The 14857-nt window shown below is 42.2% G+C and overlaps 1 protein-coding gene across 1 annotated transcript in view; it reads left to right on the forward strand.

The window, feature by feature from the left end:
* Positions 1-14857, forward strand: part of cacna1ba (calcium channel, voltage-dependent, N type, alpha 1B subunit, a) — a 178858-nt gene that overhangs the window by 58859 nt on the left and 105142 nt on the right. The gene's annotated exons all lie outside the window — the stretch shown is intronic.

Below are 14857 nucleotides of genomic sequence, written 5' to 3' on the forward strand. Positions count from 1 at the left end.
CCTGCAAGTCTCTTGCAAGTTTTCTCTGTGATCACAAATGGGGCGACGCCTGCGAGCTAGTTCAGGCAGCCAACTTGAGCTACACTGCATACACACACACGTGACATGCCTCACTCCCCGGATCATTTACCAAACACACCCCCTCAATTTGGCGGTCTATTTAAGCTTCACAATTTCCCCATTTCTGCCTTGTCAACGCTGCCCACTGTTAGCCACACCACCACCCCAGCATCCACCTACAGGCTCTGGCCAGGGGGAAACTACTTTATCATCACTCCCCAATATCTCATGTAAACCCATACTGTGGGGAGTGATGAGGTTGGAGTCTGGCCACCAAACACAATGGGCCTCATTCACCACCCGTTCTTACGAAGAAATGTGTTCTTAAACCCCACTTTTGCGGGGCGTTTTCTTATGCTAATTAGGAACAACTGGCACGTGCTTTCAGTTAAGAAGACGTGGGATTCATCAATCCTAAGAACACAGGTGCGAACAATTCTGTTGTTGTGAATCCGACGTAGACTTTTCTTAAGGACTTTCTTAAAGGAGAATTCTGGCCAATTTTTACGTTAATCTTGATCGCTATAGCTACGCGAGTACTTTCGATAGAAAAAACCCCGACCCGAATCAGTGCAGGTAACAGGGAGAAGCTGCAGCTACATGTACAAGCGTCCCCTGAGCTAAAACGGCAGTTGTCGGGGCAAGTTTTAGAGTGCCTTTGTGCCTCTTAACAGACACAAAATGCAACTAATATGTCTGTGCCACATGAACAGGGCCCTTATGTGTCAACAAGATGCGTTTTCAACTCAGACATTGTTTAAATTCACCTACCCTGGTCCCTGTCTCGATCCTGCCGGTAGCTAGCTTGCCCTGCTAGCTGATAGCCGTTAGCCGTTAGCTACTAGCTGCCCTCCGGTGAGTGTATTCAGACAGGCTTCTGTGATAATCATCCCAATAACAATCCACGGAGCGGCGGTGGTGTGGATATGTCCTCCAGAGGACAGGTCATGTCACGTCTTGAAGTTTATTCCCCCCCCCCTAAAAAAAAACCAGTAGTGCGGTAGTAGCTGTTAGCTGCTAGCTGCCCTCCGGTGAGTGTGTAAAGCCAGATAGCCGTTAGCTGCTAGCTGCCCTCCGGTGAGTGTGTACAGCCAGATAGCCGTTAGCCGTTAGCTGCTGGCTGCCCTCCGGTGAGTGTGTACAGCCAGGCTTCTGTGATAATCATCCCAATAACAATCCACAGAGCGGCGAAGCCTGGCTGAATACACTCACCGGACGGCAGCTAGCAGCTAACGGCTATCTGGCTGTACACACTCACCGGAGGGCAGCTAGCAGCTAACAGCTACTACCGCACTACTGTTTTTTTTAGGGGGAATAAACTTCAAGACGTGATATGACCTGTCCTCTGGAGGACATAGCCACACCACCGCCGCTCCGTGGATTGTTATTGGGATGATTATCACAGAAGCCTGTCTGAATACACTCACCGGACAGCATCTAGCAGCTAACGGCTAACGGCTATCAGCTAGCAGGGCAAGCAAGCTACCGGCAGGATCGAGACAGGGACCAGGGTAGGTGAATTCAACACTGTCTGAGTTGAAAACGCATCTTGTTGACACGTAAGGGCCCTGTTCATGTGGCACAGACATATTAATTGTATTTTGTGTCTGGTAAGAGGCACAAAGGCACTCTAAAACTTGCCCCAACCACTGCCGTTTTAGCTCAGGGGACACTTGTAGTACGTAGCTGCAGCTTCTCCGTGTTACCTGCATTGATTCGGGTCGGGTTTTTTTCTATCGAAAGTACTCGCATAGCTATAGCGATCAAGATTAACGTAAAAATTGGCTGGAATTCTCCTTTAAGAACATATTTAAGAGAAAACTTAGGAAGATATTGCTGAATGAGGCCCACTGTTCTGCTGTTATAATAAACATTTTAAACGTGAGTTGTCTCACTGAACTTCAGGGATGTAAGTTTTCCGGCCGAGGGTCAGAGCTCCGTTTTGCTCTGTCTGTGGATGTGAGAGCCAGCCCATGTCACGGCTGAGGACCGGCCGTTCAGGAAATCTTCCGAACCTCCCGATGGCCAGTCAGCCCCTGAATAAAGGGGTATGTAAGTTCATTTGACATGGCTGTGGGTGTACCTCAGACCAAAAAGGTTGGGAACCACTATTCTATGCATTGCTGCCACTTAACAATCTGCAGACGGATTTAATTAAAGTTTAGATTTAATTAACAGAATCATATATCCATTACCATAGAATACTGTGATTGGTCTGTTTGCTCTGACACAACAAAAAACACTTGGAAGCGGACTGAGACCCTTCTTTTAATGTGGTCTCAGACTGGTTGTTTAGTCCGCACCAGGGTTTGATTACATTTGATTTAGCTGACGCTTTTATCCAATACCCCTTTCACACCAATGACTCTGTTATACCCAGGTCGACTGTGTGTTTGAATGGGGTAACCCTCCTCGATCTACTCGGCTTTGCGACCCAGGTAGGGAGGTGGGTTTGATCAGAGTAAAAATAGGTTGATTTCAGTGTGAATTGCACACGACCTGGGTCGCAAACAGCCGGGCCGGGATAAATTATGTGATTGGTTGGAAATGACAGTGGGGCAGTCGTCACAGGTCGCCGCCTATGTTCGCCGCAAAAACAACAGCATACATTTTGTCTCACTGTGCTTTACGCTAAGTTTTCACCATAGACTGTATAAAACTAGGATTTCCACAGGCAGCTTCAACAACAGCAGCGCGGAGCAGTTCAATTCATTTCTGTCAGTCTGCTGGCAGCGGGTGCCCGGATGTTCACTAGTCTGCCTTTTGCAGAACGGTAGCAGAGTTTTACAGGCAAAACTGCCTGTAAAAACCCAGTGTTAGAACGTAAACATATGAACATTTTTCTTGTTTAATTCTCTCGCTACCGCCGCAGGGCTCGACAGTAATTGCCCGGTTGCCCTTGGCAACCATATTGAGTCAATTAGCAACCGTTTCGTGACCTCTGGTTGCCCCCTTTGGCAACCACCTGTTCAATATTTGTGTGTGTGTTTTATTTTTAAATATATAAAATCAAAATGCAAAATCTTATTTCAAAAGAAGAAAGAAAACATTTCAGCTGTTGTGCGACCGCTTTCCACACACACGTGTTTGCCGTTAAAAGATACAGGCAACGCAATTTACTGTTCACGTCAACAGCATGTTAAATGTTAAAATACGGTGCTAATATGACACCGGTCCCCGTTATTTACCAGATGGAATAGTAATGCTGATTTCGGTGCCTCATTACGGTGCCACTTAAATGTCTGCGCTTCTCTCCGAAGCTGCGAAACAGACGTTAAAGGTAACAGAAGCATTGCTGCATGTCACGCTAGTAAACACTAATAACATGTTACACAGCAGGTAACGTTAGTCTACTATTAGCTACAGTAGTAACTTGATTAAACACGGTTAAAATGCTGACAGCTGAACGGTGTAAAGTGGCTTGATGGTGTTTTAAGCCCCCAACGTCGACTTCAACCTTAACTTTAAGTGTTTTAATCACACCAGTAGTCCCCTTGTGCCCTAACCATTGCCTAATCCTAGTGCCTTCCAGGCAGCGCTGCCTGGAAGATGACGTTGGGGGCTTAAAATACCAAACACCTTAAGGTGTGACTGTATAGAGCTCAACAGTCCCGCCCCTCTTCCGAGAGACCTTGGGTTCCGGAAGTACATTTGCCATTAATTTCTCCCTATGACGTCTGGAAAAATCCGTATATAAAGAGTTTTAGACCATGCCTTAGGCTAACCAGACGGTACGTGACTCATAAGCATACAACATATCATTTAGAGTGAAAAAACTAACAGAAAATCCCCAAAAAGTCTACGGTACAATATTTTCATTTCAGTGCGAAGGAACTACTCATCCCATAAACCACCGCACACCACTGAATAAAGGAAGCTATGTTAGTTTAGCTAACAGCTAATTTGGCTAACCGCTAGCTGAGACAGCATGTAATAACTTTAAAAGACCCTCAAAATAAAACCTGAAAATAACCATTAAAATATATAACAGCTGTTACGTCAGCTGTAGCCTGCTTTTCCCAGCGTTTAGCTGAATTAGCTGTTAGCTAAACTAACGTAAGCTTTGTGGAACAGATCATGATTCGTGCAGTGTTGTAAATCCTCGTAAAACAGGATTATCATCTTGCGCATGCGCATGATGGATCGTGCAGGCAGCACAGATCGGGTACTGACACCCCCCCTCCTCACCAGCATGAGTTCCACCAATCAGAGACATCACTGTGGGATTGTTCAGGATTGTGGGTAATGAAGTACTTATCCAAGACATCGCGAATAGAAGACATTTATCTCAAAACAAGGTTGGTGCCCCATGAACCTTTGGCGTCTATATGAGCATATACAATCGCTTAGTCATGTTGGCATGCTGGTTTTAAGTCTACCATCGATGGTTATGATTTATGGCTTATACTCCAATTGTCAATGGAGAAATTGCATTGTATTTTTACTTCCGGAACCCGCTGTGGGCGGGACTGTTGAGCTCTATTTCACTCTAGAGGATTCCAACAGCGGGACGTACAACAGTCTGCGCTAAAGACACAAACTAGCACTGGCCACTGCTGTTGTCGGAAAAACAAAACAGACGGGACTAAATGTTGCTTTTACTGGTAAACTGGTAAACCTCGTGGTGCATTCAAAGTTATTGTAAAATACCCTTTTCTCATCTGTTTTTGTCTTTTAACAGCAATTCACTGGTGAAAGAAGTAATAATTGTTAAAAGTTATTGTTATTACATTTTTAATAATCATTTAACTTTCCCTCTTTTTTGTGAGTTTTGTGATCTGTTGCACCCCTATTTGAGAGGGATGGGAAAATATATTGCAATCCACAGAGATGTTCACAAGTCATTTTTTGGAAGTCCAAGTCGAGTCTCAAGTCTTTGAGCTTGAGTCCAAGTCAAGTCTCAAGTCTTTTGCAACGAGTCCAAGTCAAGTCTCAAGTCTTTGGCCATCTGATCTGTCCCTAACACTGTATTGTTAAATCTTATGAATTCAAAGCATGTCCTGTAGCTACCACAAGGACAGTATAAAAAGCAGGTCAACTATAAAGATACAATTTACCCGTTCCCAGCATTAGCACAACACTTTGCGATGGTTAGCTTGTTACCTGTGATGATATATGCTAAATGTAACGTCTCTTTCACTCAAAAAATGTCTAATGTTGAAGTTGAAATCAAGAGAATAGTGGCAGCGCCACACCAGTTACAGAACAACATGCCTCTCTATGGCGTTATATATGTATCTCATTCCTGAGCGAGTAATTGTATGTTTTGAGCACAGAGAACTATATTTTGCAAGCACATTACATTGCATTTTGAACAGAAATGAACACTTGCAAAAACTAATTTAGTTTGAGTAAACAAAAACCTATTCCATGCACAATAAATGTATTTGCATGTCTTTCTCTGCTCGCAGGTAGACGCTGCTACGCTCCGGTCATGTCTCCCTTGCTCTCAACCTCTTCACTCTGCGTGCTCAACTCTTGACACACTTGCTCAAATTTTCTCAGCGTTAAGGCTCTTATACACTAGACGCAGCCCAGCTGGTGCTTGCAAATGTGACGTCATGGGATCGCCGTGACTATTTACACCCGCGCTGGTGCTCGCAACACTAGTTGCAGTCTTCTCCTGAACAGGGGTGGCGCTAATGAGCAAAGGCTACATACTGCTCTTTATACGGACTAGAAGAAGAAGAAAAAGATACAACAATGGCAGAACTGGCAGCAGCATTGCTGTCAATGCTTCGATTTGATTCGATTACCTACTTCGTCGGATCAAGCCTTTCATTCGCCATAAAAGAACTCATCTTAACGTAGTAAGTTTACAAGAGAGACTTGCAGTCACTGTGAGCCAGTTGTTGGCGAACTCGTTCAGGCCTCCCGTTTCTGCTTTGTCGCGCACCGCTGAAAAAAAAAGAGCCGTGCGCAACCTCTGCTCACGCACCATAAATTGGGCGCGCCGGATATTATGTCATTTTGACGTCACGAGGGCGCGCGCCACCTTGGATGCGTCTAGTGTAAAAGAGCCTTTAGTGTGCCACAAAACCAACCAATCAGAGAATTAAAGGTCAATTCTGATTGGCTGTTTGTCTCCAATTAGATTGCAAGTAGCAGGAAACAAAAATTTGGAGGAACAGTCTTTTTCAGACAACACCTGTTGGTCAGAATTACTGATACAGCAAATACTGGCTACAGTGGAGCTGTTCGACTAACGTTACTGGACACATTGCGGTCAGTATTTTGTATTTTTGACTTATATCACAGAAATGTCTTAATATTTGTGTGTACTATAATGCCGTTGTTTTGTTTGACTCATATCTCCTTGTGTGACTAACGTTAGTTTGACTCATCCTTCACAAGCAATCTAGCTAGCTAATTTAGCACACTGCAGCTGACATGTCATCTGTACAGGCCTTGCAGCACTGTAGCTAAATTAGGTCTCGCAATGCGAGACTGAACAGCAGTAGACCTGTCACACTATAGCCACATGTAGCTAAGTAGTTTTTAATACTTTGGTTACATTACCGTGTTTTATTAACCTGAATTCTGTTGATATAGCTAATAGCTTGCGAAGGAGCTATCCGTTGCTAAAGCTAATTTATCTCAAAAAGCAGAAACGTTAGCTAAATACTGCCAATATATGGTTTCACTGGAGACCAGAGAGGTGTTGTAAGACTCGTCAAGTGTTGTCATGTGTTTGCACTGTCTTAAAATGAAACCACATCTTGGCAGTAACGTTAGTTAGCTACTGCTTTTTGACATAAATTAGCTAACGTTAGCGTTAGCAACGGATAGCTAGCTACTTTGCAAGCCAATAAAATATAGCCTTGGCAAACAGAATTAAGGTTAATGAAACACGATAACTAGCTATGTAACCAGTATTACAAACTTCGTACAAGTGGCTGTATTGTGACATTTTAGGTGTGTTCAGATTACATGTTGGATGCATAGACTTTATCCATGCTTGGACGTTAGATTGCTTGTGAAGGATGACGTTAGTCACACACGGAGATATGTTATTGTAATTCAAACAACACAACGGTATTGTGATTAACACAACTGTTAAGGCATGTCTATAATATGCCAGTAGGTCAATAATATAAAATACTGTAGATCAGTGGTTTCCAACCCTTCTGGTCTGAGGTTCCCCCGCAGCCCTGTCATATTAACTCCCATACCCCGCCCTATCAATTCCCAATGTGTTCACACTATTTATCATATTAAAGTGAATATTCTTACATTTTCATGCAATTGAACTGTAAACATTTAGGTTGGTTTGGTCAGAAATTCTACTAGCTAGGCCTACTACTAGAAGTGTGGTTCATGTTTCAACAGTCATCCATTACTTTTAGCTAATCATTTGAACTGTTAAGTCAGCCTACTTTTAGCTATTTATTTCTACCATTGTTCACTTCGCTATATGTTTAAACATCTGTGTTGAGCTGTTATAGCTAATATATTGTTTTAAATAAATCATAATTTCAATTATTATTTTTGATTAGTTAAGCTGCTCCACAATCTTTCCAAGTACCCAGTAGCAACAGCAGAGATGCCCCTTGCTGGGGAATCACTGCAGGTGTTGTGTCCAAGGTGGTAAGCTTCGCTTCAGAACTCAAACCTCCTATGGTGCCATTTTGATGCTACCAAACGATCACCCGACGTTCCATTCCATTGACTGCCATTCATTTTGACGTCACTTTGACAGCGAATATTACATCTGAAGCGTTTAAAGACTTTATTTGTCCATTTTTTATTTCTAAAGAAACACAACAATGTATAAAAGGCTCCATTACCTTGTGTCTCACGTTATGGCTCCGTAGCAGACGTTATAGTAAAGAAGTAGATAGTAAAGGAATTATTGTATAGTACAGGAGAAGCTCGCAGACAGTTTGGACTTACATTAGCTGTTTAAGTTTAATTACTAATGTTAACTAGCATTTTAGTTAGCAATAATTAGCCTTAATCTAATTTACCATCTAAATACCATCTAATTGGAGACGAACAGCCAATCAGAATTGACCTTTGATTCTCCGATTGGTTGGTTTTGTGGCACACTTGTAACGCTGTGAAAATTTGAGCGAGTGTGTCAAGAGTTGAGCGTGAAGAGGTTGAAAGCGAGGGAGACCGGAGCGCAGCAGTGTCTACCTGAAAGACAAATACAGAAGCAAATACATTTATTGTGCACGGAATAGGTTTTTGTTTACTCAAACTAAATTATCTTTTGCGAGTGTTAATTTCTGTTCAAAATGCAATGTAATGTGCTTGCAAAATATAGTTCTCTGTGCTCAAAACATACAATTACTCGCTCAGAAATGAGGCACATATATAACGCCATACATCTCAGTGTCAGTCCAAATTATGCACAATAAGCAGTTTAAACTCACTGATGTAATTACATTTATTTTCTAAGTGTTTGTACACTCAGTGAAACGGAGTCCAGCGTGAGGGAGATCCAACTCAGAGGACGAGAGGTTAGTGAGGCCAGCGTCTCCACGGCAGGTGACAGTGCGTGCACGGATCCGCTGCGCCACGCATGGATGAAATAATGACATAGTAAATAGGACTACAGTGACAGAAATATGTGCAGCATGAAGACAGTCAAGATGGCCCAGTGTTTGGTGGACCAGGTACACCTTGTTCACTTAATAGCCTACAAATCATCCACGGGATCAATTACGCGTCACATGAGTTTGCCCACCCGACACAGCGTTTGTTCCTGGGGAGATAGATCCGTGTGTCCCGCCACCTGTGCACCATGGATGTCTGAGCCTCAGCAACTACTAACTATAAAGATACAATTTGCCTGTTCCTAGCATAACATACAACACTTTGCGATGGTTAGCTTGTTACCTGTGACGATATATGCAAAATGTAACGTCTCTTTCACATTAGCAAGTGACTGACCTATCTGGGTGCGTTTTGAGATGCCTGATGAAGTGAAATGCATCATTTAACTTGGTTCCGCACACCTTGCATGTAGCTGTTCGCTTACTGCCACTGTTTAGGAATTTATTGAAAGCAAAACTAATGACAAAAGACACAAATCGTCAATGCATTTTTTATATGTGAGTGCGCGCACATAAGGCATAGCGCATGCGTTACGTTGCACATTATGGCAAAGGGCAGGGGACATGAAGCTCGTTATACGTTTCCCCAACATATATGCGCCAAGAAAAGAAAATAGAAATACATGAATAAATTTAGATTTAAAAAGCAATAATTGCATGAAAACAGGTTGTTGACGAGTCTCGAAGCTCGAGTCTGAAGTCTTTTGGGTCGAGTCGCAAGTCAAGTCTGAAGTCAGCTGTTTGTGCAACTTAAGTATGACACTCAGACTCGAGTACCCATCTCTGGCAATTCATTATCTCATCGTTTCATTATTAAAATGTGTAAAACATAAGAAATTAATTGCTCCAAATATAGGCAATTTAAAACATGGCAACCGTATTATCAATTCCGGCAAACAAAAGCTGATGCCTGGTTGCCAAGCCGACAACCACTTTAAAAAGTTAGCGTTGAGCCCTGCGCCGCTCTAACTCCTCTCGACACCAGTCTCCAGCCTGCAGTTTAGTGTGGCTGCTGCAGTAGCGTGAATCTCTCTATTTTTTCTTTTATATTCATATTTGGTCTTTTTTAAGTCGTGATCCCATCAACAAAGAACAACTTTACTTTAAATGTTCTCCCCTCGTCTTAAAATAGTCAAAAATCAATACTAGAGTAACCTCCTTTTCCAGCTGCTGCAATATGCAGAGGAGGAGAAATCACTCTGCACAAATCATCTAAAAAGTGTTGGTTATTTATTTTCTGCTTTAGAATGTAATCACTGCGAAACAATCATAAAATAAGCTTTATTTACCTCTCCCTACTGTACAACGACGGATTCCAGTAGCTACAAAACATATTCGTTCTTGTGGTATACAGACGGACAGACGGAGTATGTGACGGTAGGTGTCCTGTTCACTAAATATGACGTGTAAAGCCCCGCCCATTTCTAGAACTTAATGTAATTGTTATGCATTGCTCCCGGTTTGACCCAGGTGATCTCTGAATGTCATGACCAGGGCTATACCTATGTAGACTGGCTTGGTATGAATTTCCAAAAGGAGGGTTGACTCTACCACCTGAGCCACAGCCGCCACTGATTGACAGCTTTCACACCAGCCCAAACAAACCGCACTAACTAGGCAAATGTACCCATCAAGGTTGATGATTTAAAGCCACAGCCATGTGTAATGATAGCTGCTCTGATGCTGTAATTGAACCTCGCCAATGCAACAGAGTCGATAAAATTGTGCTGCTTGTTTGCTGTAAAGATATATGTTTACGTTTCTAAATGAATTACCTGTGAGTGTGGAAATGAGGCTTGTGCACGTGCCCCCAGCTACAACATTTATGAAACTACATCAGGCATACACGCGGCTTTATAAATCTGACAAAAAGAATGCATCTGCATACATATTTCTGTCTTTGTGCGTATACACAGTTTTAGTTTTGATTCTTCACAGAGTTTTATGCATCTGGCCACAGGTGTCACAGAGCAGCATAAAAATACAGAACACCTGGTCAACAGGTGAGAAATGACTAGCTTTTGAAAATATACCACAATATACCAGAGATGACACAGTTGTTGAATGACAGCTAGCTTATTTTGTCTGCACTGGCCCATTGGCTGTTTAAACTGCTGCATTTACCTGTTCTTGCCATCCTCATCATTAGTTTTTAAGTCTTGCTCAATACAGCATGATGTTTATTTAGTAAATTATGGTTACGTTTTTATTAAAATTGACGATTAAGCAGGGCATGCTTCAGGGGCGTGGCTACACACTGATCTGTCAATCACAACGGAGGCTTTGCAATGTGTATCCGGGGCCCTGTCTACATTAAAATAGTCGTGAACTTTGTTTGAATCTTAAACTTTGACCCTCTAACTTTGTGATTTTACTTCATCAAAGTTAATTGGAACATTTTGGTAGCCTAAAAATGTCTTGTTTAGCGTTCAATAGCACCTTGCCAACCGAGCTAGAAGCTAACGCTAGCGTTAGTTGGAAACTTTAGGGAAAATTTGCGAATTTTTTGTACTGACATATTTGCAGATGAATGGCGCCAGTACCCGGAGGGCCGCGTTTACCCGCCGACAAAACTCCACCGGATGACTCGCTTCAGCTGGTTGAAAATCGTCTATTTTCCCTCTTTAGCAAGTAACTCAGCCCTATGTTCCCTCAGATTTAATAATAAAATTAAGAATTTCACCTGCTTTTCATGTGTTTTCACAGATGAAAGAAGTAGCTTAGAAAAATGATCCTACAAAAAAAAAAGAGTCAGCTGCCAAACCTTTTTTTTCCCACAGATGGGAAAAAAATGTAAGGAACAAATATTAGGGAACTAAGAAAGATTTAGCTAAGACTTTTTTCCTCTTACTTGCACTCTCAGGTCTTTTTAGAAAATTAGAAGTGTGGGTTATGCTTATACTACTCTGTTTCATCCATATTCAGAAGCATCCAGCAGAAGTGCACAAATATGGACAAAATGAACGCTGAGTGTTCAATAGGCTCCATCTGTATCCCCATTAGATGTTGAGCAGAATTGAGCCTTAACTGTGCTTTACCAACAAACACAATTTCCTAAAATTGTGCAGCGAGATTACAATCCAAAGGGGGACTGCCCTAATTCCGACGTCCCATTATTCCGACTGCACAAAAGTCTGACATATATCCCATTAAACCAGGCGGTTTAAGTTGGATATTCGACAGACATTTATCAGCTATTCTTAAGCCCCTTTCACACATTATTTGGGCTCTGGAAACATAGGGCCTAATTTTGATGCAGCAGAAATTTTATTGAAATGAGGGAAAACATGGCCTAATTTGGGAACATAGGGCTGAGAAAACAGAGGGCCTACATTGGATATGGCTTTGTCAGTGGTGGCCTAAAGGTTAAAGAAGCGAGATTGGGACTGAAAGGTTGCTGGTTCAATCCCCAGACCGTCAGGATAAAATCTTGTCCCTCCCTCCTCCTCCAACCCCAACTGAGCTGCTCCGTGGCCAGCATCAGACTGTGGTTGTACTGGGCAGCTTCTAGGTATGACTGTATAACTGTGTGAATGTGACAGGTCGTTGTTGCAAATGAGAAATTGTTCTCAATCGACTCACCTGGATAAATAAAGGTTAAAGTGGCCATATTATGCTCATTTTCAGGTTCATAATTGTATTTTGAGGTTGTACCAGAATAGGTTTACATGGTTTAATTTTCAGAAAACACCATATTTTTGTTGTACTGCATATTGCTGCAGCTCCTCTTTTCACCCTGTGTGTTCAGGTCTCTGTTTTAGCTTGAGAGTGAGCCCTCTCACTGTTGTAACATCTTTGTTGGCAGTCACACATGCGCAGTAGTAAGGATCACATCATCTAGCTAGCTGTTTGTTTCTACAACTTCAGTAGTACAAGGCAGGATTAGCCGAGAGACTTCTTCTAAACGAGTGCACGCTTCCAACTTTGCGTGGAATACCTGCAGAATAGGGACATGTAATTAGTTCTTTTGTAGATTATGGTGAACTAGTGTGTGTTGTAGCAGTGTTTTGCCATTCAGAACGAGCTAGCATGCTAGCGCTAGCATGCTACGGTTAGCCACCTCGTTTCGGCTAGTGACGTAAAAAGCCCTCACTCAAAACAGCATGGATGTTTTTTTTCTTCAAGTTTGTATGCGTGTGGAAGCACCAGAGACACAAAATAACCCCAAATCTCAGAAAAAGTGATTTTTTCATAATATGGGCACTTTAAAAAAATTTAAATTAGGGCGGAGGGAACATGGGGATAACCCTCTTAGTGCAGTGCCATTGAAACCGTAACAGTGGGTGACATCACTGCTGCTTTGTCCACTATTGTTGTCTATGGTCTGTTTTATGGTTCTGACCACTAGAGCAGCAAAGTGGGGAAAAACCATTTACATCTGCTTTCTAGTTATAATTTCAAGTCAGAAATATATTGAATTTCTGACAGCTACAATATCTTCCACTTGGTAAAAAAAGTTTAATTGTTAATGAACTGCTAAATATGCAGTTCAAGAAAATCAGATAGATTAGGGTATATACTCCACTTGAATAGAACAGAGCCATCGTTCATGTTATTACCGCCTGTGTCTTTCCTACGATGACAATTCAAAATGTCTGCTCTGACAAAAGCTTTACTTTAGTTCTCCCCTGTGCAGCTCAAGATCACTTAGCTCCCATCATCACTCTAGTGTTAATCTTTTTAACCCCATGCTCCTTTTCATGCACTTCACTAGTATTGTATTACTATATATGGATATATCCACATTATATACTTACAATATACATCAACCTACAGTATGTTTAAGCAATAGCTCACGACAGGCTGTGGTATGTTGTGATTATATCACAACTAAGGGGCATTGTTGCAGCAGTAGGCAACTAACAACTAACCGATGAAGGCAGCGGTAGATCAGCAACAACCATTTTCTGCGAGGTAAAATTGCTGTTTTTATCAATGGAGTCTGGTGGCTTTGAAGGGAGTGTAAATATTCCAAATATAGCATACACCTAAAGGATACTAGGCCCATTTTAAACCAGCTCTGTTATATGGCAGTGTGTGTGCAGATGAACGATTTCCCTCCGTGGCACCAGCTATCAGTTTGTTAGTGTACCGTTTTGACCTCATACGCGGACTGATACTTTTTGTGCAAAGGAATTCGAACCATAGCCATTATATGTGGTTTTTATATCACAGCTATGAACCAATCAGATTGCTTGATTTGAGCTACCCGTTTTATAACAATAACATATACTGTAATATTTTATGTATAACAATTAAAAAGAACCAGTGTTTGAAATATTTTATATATAATCATGTTCAAATGACACGTTTTGAAACTACGCTGTGTTAGTAGATTATACTTATGTCTGTATGGGTAACTGGCTTACTCCATACTGTTAGACCTACCACCAGCTTCTACTGTGTAATCAGTATATGGCTGACGTGTGTGTGTGTGTGTGTGTGTGTGTGTGTGTGTGTGTGTGTGTGTGTGTGTGTTCTCTTCTTATCAAGGCCATGCTGCCTCTCATCTGTAGCCTCACTCAGGGTAACAGTCACAGTGATTATGGGTGCCAGGGTGGAAGGGTAATGAGATTATAATATAGAACAGAGAGTGAGGCTCACTGGAGTTCAGAAGCAGCGTAGGAGTGCAAGGGCCCTTCACACAATTTTAAAGCTCTATTCTTTTCTGTAGTTTTGACATTTTTAATAGATCTCAACAGCAAAACTGAACTGTGTTGTTATAAAACAGTGAGCTAGGAAATGTGGAAGAGTTGGCAGTACTATAGTTCATTATAGCACATGGTATCTTTACAACACAGATACTTTATAACTGACACATACATGTTAGCTGGAATCGGAGGCCTCTGTTTGTTGCTCAATGAGGGTGAGAGAGGGTCTGATTTTGGCGATGTTGCGGAGGTGAAAGAAGGAGGTTTTAATGACATGACGGATGTGGGGCTCAAGGGAGAGGGTGGAGTCAAAGATCACACGAAGGTTACGGGCCTGGGGAGATGGGGAGACAATGGTGCCGTCGATGGTGAGAGTGGGGTTATTGATTTTGCTGAGTGATTTATGAGGACTACGGTTAACTGCTCCTCAGATCTCTGCAGGGTAAATTGAGACAGCTAGCTAGACTATCTGTCCAATCTGAGTTTTCTCACGCACGTTTTTCTCCCATCCCAGAATGCTATGTGGAGTAGCCAGACCCTCCTCCGCTCCGCAGCATGTGGATGGTCTGGCAAAGCGAGACTAGG

Source organism: Sander vitreus, chromosome 5 (assembly GCF_031162955.1).
Source record: "Sander vitreus isolate 19-12246 chromosome 5, sanVit1, whole genome shotgun sequence".
NCBI classification, from domain to species: Eukaryota; Metazoa; Chordata; class Actinopteri; order Perciformes; family Percidae; genus Sander; species Sander vitreus.